Below are 15139 nucleotides of genomic sequence, written 5' to 3'. Positions count from 1 at the left end.
TCCAACAGGTTTATTTGGTAGCAAAAGCCACAAGCTTTCGGAGCCTTAAGCTCCTGAAGGCTCCGAAAGCTTGTGGCTTTTGCTACCAAATAAACCTGTTGGGCTTTAACCTGGTGTTGTTAAACTTCTTACTGTGTTTACCCCAGTCCAACGCTGGCCCCTCCACATCGTTCTTCCATTGAGCCAATGTTGTATCCAATTTACTACCTCTCCATGTATACCGAGCGACTGAACCTTCCTGACTAACCTCCCATGCAGGACCTTGTCAAAGGCCTTACTGAAGTCCATATAGACAACATCCACTGCCTTCCCTTCATCCACTTTCCTGGTAACCTCCTCAAAAAACTCTAATAGATTGGTCCATCTAGAAGGACAAGGGAAGTAGATAAATGGGAACACCACCACCTGCAACTTCTCCTCCAAGCCACTCACCATCTTGTCTTGGAAATATACTGCCGTTCCTTCGCTGTCTCTGTGTCAAAATCCTGGAATTCCCTCCCTAACGGCATTGTGGGTCAACTCACAGCACATGGACTGCAGCGATTCAAGAAGCCAGCTCACCACCACCTTCTCGAGGGCAACTAGGGATGGGCAATAAATACTGGCCAGCTAGCGACGCCCATATCCCACAAATGAATAAAGAAAAAAATCAGCTTCCTCAACTGTCTTTCACGGTTTGTTCATGTGGGATCATGGTTAACTTCTTCATCGAGCAGGTCCAAACTGGCTGTTTGGTTTAATTCATAAATAATGGAAATTCCTGGAATGTTTGGTTCAAAAGAGTTTAAAAATACACTTTCCACCCATAACTCCATCTTTAGCAGGCATGAACCTCATTTGACAACCTAATTACAGTGGTGGAAAGTGGTAGTTAAGATAATCTTAACAAATCTTAACATGATATAACAACATTCAGTTTGGCACTAGCAACAGCAGCGGAGTAACAGAATGATCCTTGTTAGTCATCTTTCTCTTGCCCTGCTTTGTATATTTTCTTTCTGTCTCCTGTGGGTTTGTTTTACAATGTACTATGCCTGACAGAGAGGGGGGCATCTTTCCAAGCCTATATTCATGGCTGTGATTGGGTAAGTACATTTTTGGATGCATTAACATCATCATGCTGGAACAATTCTTCCTTCAAGAGGAAGAGGAAAGTGATGTGAGTTGATTATTTTCCCTGTTCACATGTTCTCACACCTCTATACTTCCCCGATGATGGAGGAAAAGAACCCAAATTAATCCTCTGCTTATCAATTGGTCTTAAACACAGTGGTTAGCACTGCTGCCTCACAGCGCTGGGGACCCGGGTTCGATTTCCGACTTGAGTCACTGTCTGTGCAGAGTCCTCACATTCTCCCCGTGTCTGTGCGGGTTTCCTCCGGCTGCTCTGGTTTCCTCCCAAAGTCCGAAAGACGTGCTGGTTAGGTGCATTGGCCATGCTAAATTCTCCCTCTGTGTACCTGAACAGGCGCCAGAGTGTGGCGACTAGGGGATTTTCACAGTAACTTCATTGCAATGTAAGCCTACTTGTGACACTAATAAATAAACTTAAAAGTAAAGCTCTAGCACGCTGACCCACACCAAGGTGCTTCGCTGCGTGTAACATAGAAGTGCTACAGAGCAGAAGAGGCCATTTGGCCTATCAAATCTGCACTGACCCTCCGAAAGAGCACCCTACGTAGGGCCGACCCGCGCCTTAACCCAGTAACCCTGCACAGTGATCACGGCCACTCCACCTAAGCTGCATATCTTTGGAGTGTGGGAGGAAACCGGTGACCCGAAGGAAACCCACGCAGACACAGGGAGAAGGTGCAGGCTCCACACAGACAGTGACCCAAAGCTGGAATTGAACCCAGGTTCCTGGCGCTGTGAGGCAGCAGTGCTAACCACTGTGCCGCCGTGCCGCCCGTAATGTGTCCCTTGATGGATCAGTGTAGCTGCACTGTGCATAGTTTGGGCCGTTCCTCAGGATATAAGCCAGGGAACCTCTTGGTTTCATTCCTGCTCGGTGCTGGGTTAGATTATCGGAGGAGGCTGGGAGAGCAGGTGCATTCCAATGAGATATGAGAAAAGAAACCAGGGTACCAGGATCACCAGCCAGTTTGGCTACTTAACAATAGCCACTGCCTGCAAAATTAATTCGCTGTTTGAAGCGAATTGACATGTTTCATCAAGATAAAATTTCATATACAGGCACTTGTTATAAATCCTGTCGCCCTTTCTGGAAAGTGCGTGCAGGAGGATGTAAGGGGAGCGCAGGGTCTGGCTGGATGTGTCCTTTAGTCCCATATCCAGCCCACAAATACTGCCCTAAATCCACATGCGAAGATTGCTGCTTCCAGCGAGTTACACAAGGAAAGTCAGTGCCATTTGGAAACGTGCAGCATCTTACGCCAGCAGTGCCTTAGGAAGAAAAGAAAAACACTGCGAAAATAGTTGTTAATAGTAGAGGGACAAATGAAATCCACTCATGTAATTTTGAAGTATTAAGTTACATAAAAAGTTTCAGCTTAGCTTGTATTCGAGGGCCCCATTGACATTAATGCATGTTTAGGCAAATATCAGCCCGATCTCACACAAACCTTGCCTGTTGAGTTGAATTGGATTCATGTTCTGGGTGAAAGGGTAGTTTGTTCTGTTCGAAATCTGAATCCAAATTTGACAGACAACTGAATAGCTCAGCCAAGTTCTCTTTTCGCACTGTTGACTTCAATGCACTTTCAGAGATTGAGCTAGATCGTTGAGTGCATTTGGGCTGGGTTAATCTTAGAATAAATCAAGCCAACAATCTGCACAACTGGATCATACATCCCCTTCTTCCGTGAAAATGTGTAGGACCTGCATTATAAAGGAATATCATGCTTATCAGTCAATATACCCGTGGTTAAGTTTCTCTTTAAATGTGTTGGATTAGTACATGTGTAGGTGTTGAAAATATCCAGAGCTCTTTAATATTCCATTGTAAGGCTATTCTCATTAAGATAAAGTTTATTTATTCGTGACACAAGTTGGCTTACATTAACATTGAAGTTGCTGTGAAAATCCCCTAGTCGCCACACTCCGGCGCCTGTTTGGGTACACTGAGGGAGAATTTAGCATGGCCAATGCATCTAACCAGCACGTCTTTCGGACTGTGGGAGGAAACCAGAGCAGCCGGGGGAAATTCACACAGACACGGGGAGAATGTGCAAACTCCACACAGTGACCCAAGCCGGGAATCGAACCCGGGTTCCTGGCGCTGTGAGGCAGCACTACTCACCACTGTGCCACCGTGCCGCCCTAACTGTGCCACTGTGCCGCAGATGTGCGGCGATTGTCCCTTTGATTTGTATCCTTGCTTGCCAGCAGTGTCAATTCTTTTTGGAAATCTCCCCCAGCAAAGTTCACATTTGAACCGGCTCTACAAGACTGAGCGGGAAGTTCCTGTCGAAACTTTGCTGTAGGGGGAAAGTAAAAGTGGAGCAGCTGGAACTGAGAGAGAGAGAGCGAGAGAACAGCACGTCTCACACATCTGGGCAGTGAAAGCCGAGAGATTCTGTGACCCTGCTTCTGACAGACTGAGGAACTGTGCATTCCAGTGAAATTCAGAAGCATTCTGGGACAGAGGGAGAGGGAATGGCAGGAGAGAAAGCTCACGATCGCTACGCACAAAACTGGTCAATCTGCCTTCAATTAAAAATAAACACCAGCCAGCTGAGCATGTGATTCCAACAGAGAGAAAAAAACAGAGTGAAGCTGCAGCATTCTTTAGCAATACAAGGTTTCATTTATCAGCTCTTTGACTGGAGGTTGCATGCTCCCCCCCCCTCCCCCCCCCCCTCCGCCATAACCCGCACCCCCTTAGCTAAGCCCTGAAAGCCCACCCCTTCCTTCAGTATGGCAAACATCTGGTTTCGCATTTTCCATTTACTTTTTGCTGTCCTCGCGCCTGGGGCCAAAAGGCCAGGATTAGGGAAAAGAGAAGGTTGGAGTCATTTTTTTTCTCACTTGAGCAAAGTCAATGTTCCCCTCCCCTTCTGAAAAAAAAAAGGTCTAACGTTGTTTCTGGGAGGCCTGCGTGGCATGCAAATTGAAACAGGCTTTAGAAAGAGCGTGGATTTTCATGGAGAGAAAACACAAGTTGGCTTACCAAGGACGAATCCTTCCAGAATGCTTTCGCTTGTTTAGTCGATTTTCTGTAATCTTCGGGACGGTTTTTGAGCCAATTCACAAGCTACAGGTCCTGGTAGGTGTGCGTGTTTGTGATTCCACCCCCCTCACCAGCACCCCTCGATGTTTGATTATTACCTCTTTTAATTATCTAACATGTGCTTTAACCTGCAACAGTTTAGCGTGAGATCTTTTACTGTTCAGCTTCGCCTGCCTAACGTCTCTGCTTAGCCGCACGTACGTCTGTATTATGTTTCTGTAAATGCTAAAGTTCCATCAGGAGCTACCATGCCTCTTTATCACCGTGTGACTGTGAAATTGTAGCAGTTTGTGATCGAATGTAAATCAATCACAGCAGCTTCTGTCTGCCAGAGACACAAACAAGGACATTTCAAATGTTACAAACAGATTCTTCTTGTGGCATTTTACAAAGTAACTTTACAAAGTTTTTTAGGGTAACTTTGCAAAAGTTTTGCTGCAAATTTAATTTCAGATTCATTCAACGTTTCGATTATTTAAGAAATACAAGTTATTTCGCACCGTCACTTGTGTGAATCGCTGAACTTCCTTTAATTACTAAAATAATGATCTTCCTAATTTTCCCTTGTCCCCTGAAACCTGCTTTGTCTTCCCCTTTCCTCCCCTTTCCTTCCGAAAGGTGTAGGTAGAGTCATACTTAGGGGGATCCTTGTAAGGACTCACTGGCTCATTCCAGCGATCACACTGCAGCTTAGGCTCAATTGGTACCCTTTAACTCTGAGTTAGAAGAAAGTCCTACTCCAGCAGTTCAAACACAGAGGCTGACACTCCTATGCAGTACCGAGGGTGTGCTGTACTGCCGGAGGTACTGTCTTTTGGGCGAGATGTTGAGTCAAAGTCCCATCTGTTCTCTCGTGTGGGTAAAGACGTCCCCATGACACCACTCCGAAAAAGAGCAGGGGAGTTATTCCTGGTGTCCTGGCCAATATTCATCCCTCAATCAACACCACAGCGAATAGATTATCTAGTCGATATCACTTTGCTGCTCTGGGGAGCTTACTGAGAGCAAACTGGCTACCACGTTTCCGAGATTCCAATAGCGTTCCAAAATACTCTGCTGCTGCGGGATGTTCAGAGGTTGTGAATAGTGCGTGTTAAGTGCCAGTGTGCGTCGTGTCCTGGGTAATTGAGTGTTGCAAGTTTATTTGGTAGCAAAAGCCACTAGCTTTCAGAGCGCTGCTCCTTCGTCAGGTAAGTTCCACTTACCTGATGAAGGAGCAGCTTTCCGAAAGCTAGTGGCTTTTGCTACCAAATAAACCTGTTGGACTTTAACCTGGTGTTGTGAGACTTCTTACTGTGTTTACCCCAGTCCAACGCCGGCATCTCCACATCATAATTGAGTGTTGACAGGCTATGCAAATGTAGGAGTTATCAGAGGCGGGCCCCTAGCCGATTGCAATGCCTCCAAAAGTGTTGATGGTTATTCAGCCTCCCTGGACTGGTTCCAGGAACGGACCTCCCTTCGAGGTACAAACCCATGTCATTCTCAACGAGATAGTGTCTGATATTTCCCTTTAATGTGGGAGAACGCGTGTCACCAGAGATTTGAGTTTTTATGAGTTGAAAATGAAATGTAAGCATTTGATGAGCAGCTGCATTTAAAGCAAAGGCGGGGGTAGGGCAGCAAAACGCTTTGTAAAGCTGAACGTGTCGGAGGTGCAGATGACGGACAGATGAGCAAAGATGTTCTTTTAAAGAGAAGGCTCAAGGGACACAAGCATGGAATAATAGAATCCCTACAGTGCAGAAGGAGGCCATTTGGTCCATCGAGTCTGTACTGACAACAATCTCACCTATGCCCTATCCCCGCTACCCCACATATTTACCTCACTAATCCCTCTCACCTACACATTCCAGGACACTAGGGACAATTTAGCATGGCCAATGAATGTAACCCGCACATCTTTGGACTGTGGGAGGAAACAGGTGCACCCGGAGGAAACCCACGCAGACATGGAGAGAACGTGCAAACTCCACACAGTCAGTGACCCAAAGCCAGGAATCGAACCCAGGTCCCTGGACCTGTCAGGCAGCAGTGCTAACCACTGTGCCACCGTGCCGCCCATGCACGGTGGCACAGTGGTTAGCACTGCTGCTTCACAGCTCCAGGGTCCCGGGTTCGATTCCCGGCTCGGGTCACTGTGTGTGTGGAGTTTGCACATTCTCCTCGTGTCTGCGTGGGTTTCCTCCGGGTGCTCTGGTTTCCTCCCACAGTCCAAAGATGTGCGGGTTAGGTTGATTGGCCAGGTTAAAAATTGCCCCTTAGAATCCTAAAATGCGTAGGTTAGAGGGATTAGCGGGTAAATATGTGGGGGTAGGGCTGGGTGGGATTGTGGTTGGTGCAGACTCGATGGGCCGAATGGCCTCCTTCTGCACTGTAGGGTTTCTTTCTTCTTTCTTTCTTTCTATCCAAGAGAAAATCTCTGTTTCTCCAGAAACAAATAGACGGGACAGAGAGGGAAACAGAAGGGATGTGGGAGTTGCATTGCAGATTAGGGAGCACGTCACTGCTGTGTTGAGGGAGGAGACAATGGAGGGATCTTATAGTGAGGCATTATGGGTGGGGATCAGGAATAGGAAGGGTGAAATCACAATGTTGGGAGTGCACTATAGACCTCCCAGCAGCCCGCAGGAGACAGAGGAGCTGTTTTGTAGCCGGATACTGAAAAGGTGCAAAAAAAGCAGGGTAGTTGCGGTGGGTGAATTTAACTTCCCCCATAATGACTGGGACTCCCTTACAACCAGGAGCTCGGATGGAGAGCAATTTGTGAGATGTGTCCAGGAGATCTTTTTCTAAAGAATGTTGACAATTGAAGCAGGGAGGACGCCATACTAGACTTGGTATTGGGGAATGAGCAAGGCCAGGTGTTCAATGTCTCAGTAGGGGAGCATTTTGGGCTTAGCAAAGATTTTGGGTAATCAAGGATAAGGACAAGAGTGGCCTTCAGGTGCGGGTGCTTAATTGGGCGAAGGCCAATTACATCCAAACTAGACAGGAACTGGGGAATGTGGATTGGGAGCAGCTATTTAAGAGCAAATCTACATCTGGCATGTGGGAAGCTTTGAAAGGCCAGTTGATTGAAGTGCAGGACAGGTATGACGCAAAAATGAAGGATAGAAATGGCAGGATTTGGTAACCACAGATGACAAGGGAAATTGTAAGCTTAGTCAAAAGGAAAAAGGAAGCATATGATAGATCTAGGCATCTAAAAACTGACAAAGCCCTTGAGGAGTACAGTGAAAGTAGGAAGGAACTTAAACATGGAATGAGGTGGGCTAAAAGGGGCCATGAAATGTCTTTAGCAAACAAGGTCAAGGAGAATCCCAAGGCTTTTTATGCATATATTAGGAGCAAGAGGGTAGCAAGTGAAAGAGTAGGCCCACTCAAGGACAATGGAGGGAAGTTATGTGTGGAAGCACAGGAAGCGGGTGAGATCCTGAATGAGTACTTTGTATCGGTATTCACCAAGGAGGAGGGCATGACAGATGTTGAGGTCAGGGATAGGTGTGTGAGCGCTCTTGAGAATGTCAATATATCAAAGGAGGAAGTGTTGTGTATCCTAAATTACATTAAGGTAGACAAGTCCCCGGGGCCGGATGGGATCTATCCCAGGTTACGGCGGGAGGCAAGGGGAGAAATAGCTGGGGCCTTAACAGATGTCTTCACATCCTCTTTGATCACAGGCAAGGTTCCAAAGGACTGAAAAATAGCCAAAGTTGCTCCCTTGTTTAAGAAAGGAAGCAAGGACAATCCAGGAAACAGAGGCCGGTGAGCCTGACATCAGTGGTGGGGAAACTATTGGAGAAGATGTTGAGGGACAGGATATATGTACATTTGGAGGAAAATGGACTACTTAGTGACGGGCAGTGTGGTTTTGTACAGGGAAGGTCGTGTCCCACAAACTTAATTGAGTTTTTTGAAGAGGAGACAAAGAAAATTGATGAGGACAGGTTGTGGGTATAGTTTATATGGACTTTAATAAGGGTATAGTTTATATGAACTTTGGCAAGATCCCACATGGCAGACTGGTACGAAAACTAAAATCACATGGGATTCGGGGTGGGCTGGCTAGACGGATGCAGAACTGGCTTGGTTATAGAAGACAGAGAGTAGCAGTGGAAGAGTGTTTTTCAGAATGGAGATCTGTAACGAGTGGTGTTATGCAGGGATCAGTGCTGGGACCTCTGCTGTTTGTAGTTTATATAAATGATCTGGAGGAAAATGTGGGTGGTCTAATTAGTAAATTTGAGGATGACACGAAGATTGGTGGAGTTGTTGATAGTGCCAAGGATTGTCAGAGGATACAACAGGATATAGATAGATCGGAGACTTGGGCACAGAAATGGCAGATGGAGTTTAATCCGGACAAATGTGATGTGATGCATTTTGGAGGATCAAATTTAGGTTTGAATTATTAGTTAGTTGAGATCTGCAGTCAAATGCTGTTGAGACTCAGAACAGTTTGAAGACAAGGCAGCCTCCCAAAACACCAGGGGGACTCTGATCCAGTCTTCAAGAACAAAAAATTTAATTCTTCAGGAAAGCACGATCTTGTTTTCAGCTAACCAACAGAATTTCCAAAGAGAGAACGGAGTGAGAGAGAGAGTCTTCTCTTTCAGCTTGACACTGCTAACACTCCAACTCCCAAACTGAAACTAAAAATGAACTCCTGTCACCTGACCTTCCCACAGTTTTTTCCTCTTCCCAACAATGACATCACCTAAGGCTGTGAGCATGAATTTTTTAAAAATCGCTTAAAGGTACACTAACATCACAAGTGGAAAGCACCTTCGATATATCAATGTACTTGAAACATAAAACACTGACAAAACATTATCAAGTAGGAAGGAAAAATTGTTTAATTTATCTAAATATGGGGGGGGGGGAATTTTATGCCCCCTTGCAGCAGGGAAAGGGCCGAAAAATGTGGCAAACCTCCTTTGCCTTCAGCTGGACTGCGGCAGGAGGGATGATAAAATTCCGCCTGTTGTATATTCGATGTATATTCTCCTAGAGTACTGTACTAAGATGATGCTGATGGCCTTGCTGAGTTGCCTGGGTTCTGCTCAGAACGTTTCCAGACTGACTGGTGTCTTTGAACGATAAATTTCTGGACTGGAGAGATTACGGTCTATGCCTGAATTGGAATGTGAGATCATGGTAAAATAAATTAAGGCCGGAACTTTCTGGCTGTTGACACCGGTGGGATCTTCTGGATCAGCCGGCGGTGCACCCCACCACGTGTTTCCCAGAGGTGTGGGGGGTGCAGCCGATGGAAAATCCCATTTACAGCGGCTGGACCAGAAAATCGCGCCGCCGGCCAATGGCGCGTTACTTCCCGTCTCGGGAAAACCGCTGTGGGGAAGCCAGAGAATCTGGTCCAGAATCTTCCTTTTATTTATCATTTGGAGTTTTCTTTTGTTTGTTCAGCTGTGTCTGGAGGGTTGTGAGTTTGAGTTTCAATCCAAGTCAAAGATACATCAAGCGAGCACTTCAGTGCTGTCCCGAAGGAACACCCTCTTGGCTGAATTATTTTTAATTCATTCACAGGATGTTTGTGGCACGGGCAAAGCCAGCTTTTATTGCCCCGGAGAGGGTGGTTTAACCCCAGCAGCTCTGTGTGGCCATGGCTCTCGTGTTGTTCGATACAGGGTGCCAGCCTTGTGCCAGCACCGATGAAGAAATGTTTCCAGGTCAGAGTGATGTGACCTGGAAGAGATCTCAGAGCTGCTGGACTTCCTATACACCTGCCGCGTTTATTCGTCACCGTGCCGCCCTAAGTTAACTAAGTTAATCATTACTCTGTAAAAAATGGTTCAATACAGAAAGGGCTTCTGCCAGCTGAGTAAACTCACCCATAGCACTGGATCTTTGAAAGAGCTAGCACAGTTACAATGGGCTGAATAGCCTCGCTCTGTGCTTTAAGCTCTTATGTCTGTAGCCTGATTGCACCCATCTGTCTGTAACACAATAAAGGTTGACAGATTTGAGTTGTTAAACATGCGCTGTATGTTTGTTGGAACTCATGGAGTGTACAAAGGTAAAGAACACAATAAACTCATCCATGAGTTTATAATAGCGCGTGGGCGCGCACAAGTGAATGGGTTTGACGTGTTAAATATTGCATTTGATTACCGGAACTAACCAATAAAGTTTATGGCTTGTAAGTAATCAAATTAAAATGGCAATTGAATGATTAAATAATATTAAAAGGCCTTGACACCAGAGCAGGTAAATAAACGGAGAAAGCTGTTTCTCTCTCTCTCTCTCTCTCTGGATTGCTCCACTTTCTTTAGGGGACTGCGACATTCTTAAATATGGCCAAAATCTCACATCGCCAACTAAAACCTGACTGTTTGCCAGTGCCTGTAACAAATAGTTGCTGAACACAGCACAAGAACAGAGGAAAGGGTAAATAAAAATGGGTCCCAATAATTAATCAACCAAACATTAATTCTACCCAACAATAAATCAATGACAGAAAAAATTAATCATTACCACTGCACCCCTATTATTCACCAGTACATACTGAGGGTATGCCTCAGTACATCCCTCGGAAAATGTAACCCGCTATATTAGGCTCCATGCTCAATGCATTGAGACACTATTCATAAGAGGAACTGGACGGGCAATCTCAAGCTGTGGCTGTTAATAGCTACAATCCATGCTCTGTAACAAACCACATACTTTTCTGCCCTGATTGAGAATGACCGATCCTCTTTCACTTCATGTACAATTACTTCTGCTTTCAACACAGACACAGTACCACTGATGCAACTTCCTGCACCGTATTGTCTTTTTTTAACCTCTACTCTTCTGACATCATGCAGGATTTATTTAGGCTGAGCATCCGGCCCTGATTTACAGCTGCTTACCAAACTGAAAGGCCTCCGCAAACGGTTACGTTCCTTCCAGTTGTACGGTGATCGTGGGTCTCAGCAGTGAAGACTGCCCATGTGATCACATTCAGCTTATACGTTCACTATTTGTCTGAACCACAAAGCAAAAGTTAAGAAGTTTATTTATTAGTGTCACAAGTAAGGCTTACATTAACACTGAAATGAAGTTACTGTGAAATTCCCCGAGTTGCCAAACTCCGGTGCCTGCTCGGGTAAATGCACCTAACCAGCACGTCTTTCAGACTGTGGGAGGAAACCGGAGCACCCGGAGGAAACCCATGCAGACATGGGGAGAATGTGCAAACTCCACACAGACAGTGACCCAAGCCGGGAATCAAACCCAGATCCCTGGCGCTGTGAGGCAGCAGTGCTAACCACAGTGCCACCCATAGACTTCATGGAATCACAGGATCATCAAATCCCTACAGTGCAGAATGAGGCCATTCGGCCCATCGAGCCTGCACCGACAACAACCCCACCCAGGCTCTATCCCCATAACCCCACATATTTACCCTGCTAATCCCCCTGACACTAAGGGTAAATTTACCATGGCCAATCCACCTAACCCGCGCATCTCTGGACTTGTTACTTATTATTTAATCACCCACTCATCTGTGGAAAAGCAACCTAGCGTTACAGTGAAGTGTATTGAGTGTGCGAACTTTTTGTATAGTGCTCATCTAAGCTGTGAAAAAGGTCCAGCATTCTTGATATTGCCCTTCTGAACTTGGGTTGTGTCTGAACAAAGCATTTTGAACTGCGCGAGCATGAGGGTGAAATATTAGTTGTTTATGTCTAGTATTGCTGATGGCAGTGAGAGTAAGTATTTGAGGGGATGGATTAGTAGTATTGGTGATAGTATTAGATTTTCACCATTCGAATCGATCTAATAATATCATTGGCATCTTCAACAACATCTTATCGGGGGAAACTAGACAAACTGATGAGGGGGAAAGGTATAGGGTGGGATTCTCCCCCCCAAAAAATTAAGTATTTGCGTAAAAACTGGACGAAATCCCGCTGGGGTTTCCAGCAGGAGTTTTAAAATGAATTTCCCACACTCTGTGCACTGCAGAGTGCACTAGCGTGATTCACTCCAGAAATCTGTGCACGGTGCCTATTCCCGCTGGAGAGGCTGCAGCATAGCACTGAGTGGGCCACTGTGCATGTGCCGATCTGTCAGCGTGGAGATCAGTGTATGCACACTGGCCCCTGTCTGCCGGCTTAGCAAAGCCAGTCTGTATCTGGAAGAGAAAGGTGGACATTTAATCTGCCTTTCCCTTTCCGATGCTCACTGGTTGGCTGTAGCAATGCCAGCATTTTGGCCTCTTATTTCGTAGTTCCAGTGGTCAGCAGATGTTTTTAATCTCCGATTTGTGACAAGAATCTGCCTTCTGAATGAAACACTAAAACAACCCATTTACCACAAGAAAGCACTTGTACACAACAGTACAGCTGCTTAAAATTAATAAAAAATGTGACTCAATAATTCACAGCACCGCATCCCAAATGGTTAACAAACGTATCAGCAATGGCCCATAAACTAAACAAAGTATTGTCACTGCAACTGTGCTTTGATTCGTGAGAAAGTGGGTTCTCTGACTGGCTAATCCTGTCCAACCCCAGTCCAACGCCGGCATCTCCACATCATGGCTAATCCTGAACCAGCCCCATGTGTTCATAGGGAGGAAACCATGATCCCACCATGCTCTCGCCCAACAGCTGGGCACATGGGAGGATATTGATACCCCCACCACCAACCCCACCCCCACCACCTCCCCAACCCCCCCCAACCCCACCCCCACCACCTCCACAATCCCCCAACCCCATCCCACCACCTCCCCAGCCCCCCCCAACCCCACCCCCACCACCTCCACAAACCCCCCAACCCCACCCCACCACCTCCACAACCCCCCCAACCCCACCCCACCACCTCCCCAGCCCCCCCCAACCCCACCCCCACCACCTCCCCAACCCCCCCCCAACCCCACCCCCACCACCACCACAACCCCTCCCCAACCCCACCCCACCACCTCCCCAGCCCCCCCCAACCCCACCACCTCCCCAACCCCTCCCCAACCCCACCCCCACCCCCTCCCGAACACCCCCCCCCCCCCCCCCGCCCCCCCCCCCCCAACCCTACTCCGCCAACCATTTTAAATTCCAAAGGCGATAAAATGCTTGGTGAACATTTGTCATGAACTCTCTATTTTCCTGTAAATACCTGGCCGATGAAACTCAGAGACAGAGAAAGTGAAAGTCATTATGAAGGAATTTTATTTATTTATTAGTGTCATAAGTAGGCTTACATTAACACTGCAGTGAAGTTACTGTGAGAATCCCCTAGTCGCCACACTCTGGCACCTTTTCGGGTACACTGAGGGAGAATTTAGCATGGCCAATCCACCTAACCAGCACATCTTTCAGACTGTGGGAGGAAATCGGAGCACCCGGATGAAACCCACGCAGGCATGGGGAGAACGTGCAAACTCCATACAGATAGTCATCCGAGGCTGGAATTGAACCCAGGTCCCTGGCGCTGTGAGGCAGCAGTGCTAAGCACTGTGCCACCGTGCTGTTGGCTAATCTTGTTAGCCAATCGTGTTAGGCTTACAGACCCTGGTTGGAGGTATTCCTGGATGGTTCATCAAGTGATCTCTTACCTCCCTCGGGGCCGTTCCCACACTGACACCACAGGCGTCCATCTTTGTGACACACCCACTTCCAATACTAAGTTCAACGTGAACAGTTGCTCTATTGTCCAATTAGCTGATGCTTGACTGTCACTCAAACAGCATTTTCCTCTCAACAATACTTTTACAACCAATCAATGCACAAAGGATATGAAATCAACTTACAATTTTTATTCATGCCCCTCTGATTTTTCTCCTGGGTCTCCCCATGAAATGCACTCGAGGTTAATCTTTAGTTTCTTGAGGCGAATCTCGGAGGCTCGCCAACCTCAAGGGGGTTGATTTTCCTGGCCCGCTGTACTGCTTGAGTAGCGCAGAGGGCTGGGTAATGTCAGCAGGGGGGGAGCCTGTGGCGGGAGTCATAACCAGTGAGCAGCACAGAGTGCTGGAAATCCATCCCAGTAAGTACGCCCAAAAAACCAGTGGGAAATCTCACGTTTCCCCGCCCATTGGGCACTTCAATTTTTTGGGGGAAAATCGCCCTCAAGATGTCTCTACCCAAGCTCTGGAGCCCCTCTGTAAACCTCACAATCTCCCCTTCTCTCACTCCTTGAACTGACCACATTGATGGTGTGTTACTACCTATCCTCGTTGGCCCAGTTTATTTTCTCTGATTACGATTATGTAAAGTGGCGTGGGGCATTTTACTTTGTTAAATGCATTGCTGGGGTGCCAGTTGTTGTTGGTGGTGACAAAGTGACACCAGTCATGTCTGTGCAGTGATGTAAGCTGACTGAGCCAAGACTGTGGGGAAACAGCGCAGGGATGAAATTGTCAAAACACTCTTACATTTAAAAGAAGAAAAACATGCCCCATTGCAAAGTTCATTTGCTTTAATTGACAAGCCAGGGTGAAAGGCAACAGGCCAGCATGGTACAAGGCTGCACCAAGCTTGTAAAAAGTAAAAAAAACAAGATGGTGCTGATTGGGTAATATTCAGGCTGGGTTGGAAAAGCTGACTGAACGTACGTGTTAGAAAGATACTTGGATGTTACAAGTTAATGATTTTCTGACGCTGGGAGCAACGGTCCCAAATTGTACCCATTCCACGATGCGCCGACCCCAAAATATACCTGCCCTGGAATACACCGATACAGCCCAAAATATACCCATCCAAACCCGCACCCACCCAAAATATACCCATCCAAACCCGCACCCACCCAAAATATACCCATCCAAACCCGCACCCACCCAAAATATATCCATCCAAACCTGCACCCACTCCAAAATATACCCATCCAAACCCATACCAACCCCAAAATATACCCATTCAAACCCATACCAACCCCAAAATATACCCATCCAAACAAGAACCCATCCCAAAATATACCCATTCAAACCCGCACCCACCCAAAATA

General features: G+C 46.7%; 1 protein-coding gene across 3 annotated transcripts in view; it reads left to right on the top strand.

Moving 5' to 3' along the window:
* Positions 1–15139, top strand: part of LOC144502502 (serine/threonine-protein kinase Nek6-like) — a 288580-nt gene that overhangs the window by 43587 nt on the left and 229854 nt on the right. The window contains exon 1 of one of the 3 annotated variants that reach the window (XM_078226508.1): positions 3584–4225. The exons of the other annotated variants lie outside the window; for them this stretch is intronic. The gene's annotated coding sequence lies outside the window, so the exon portion shown is untranslated. Of the gene's footprint in view, positions 1–3583; positions 4226–15139 lie in introns of those variants that run through there. 3 annotated transcript variants of the gene reach the window in all.

Source organism: Mustelus asterias, chromosome 13, assembly GCF_964213995.1.
Source record: "Mustelus asterias chromosome 13, sMusAst1.hap1.1, whole genome shotgun sequence".
In the NCBI taxonomy this organism is placed as follows: Eukaryota; Metazoa; Chordata; class Chondrichthyes; order Carcharhiniformes; family Triakidae; genus Mustelus; species Mustelus asterias.
The sequence above is the reverse complement of the archived record's forward strand: the minus strand, read 5'-3'. Positions and strand labels throughout refer to the sequence as shown.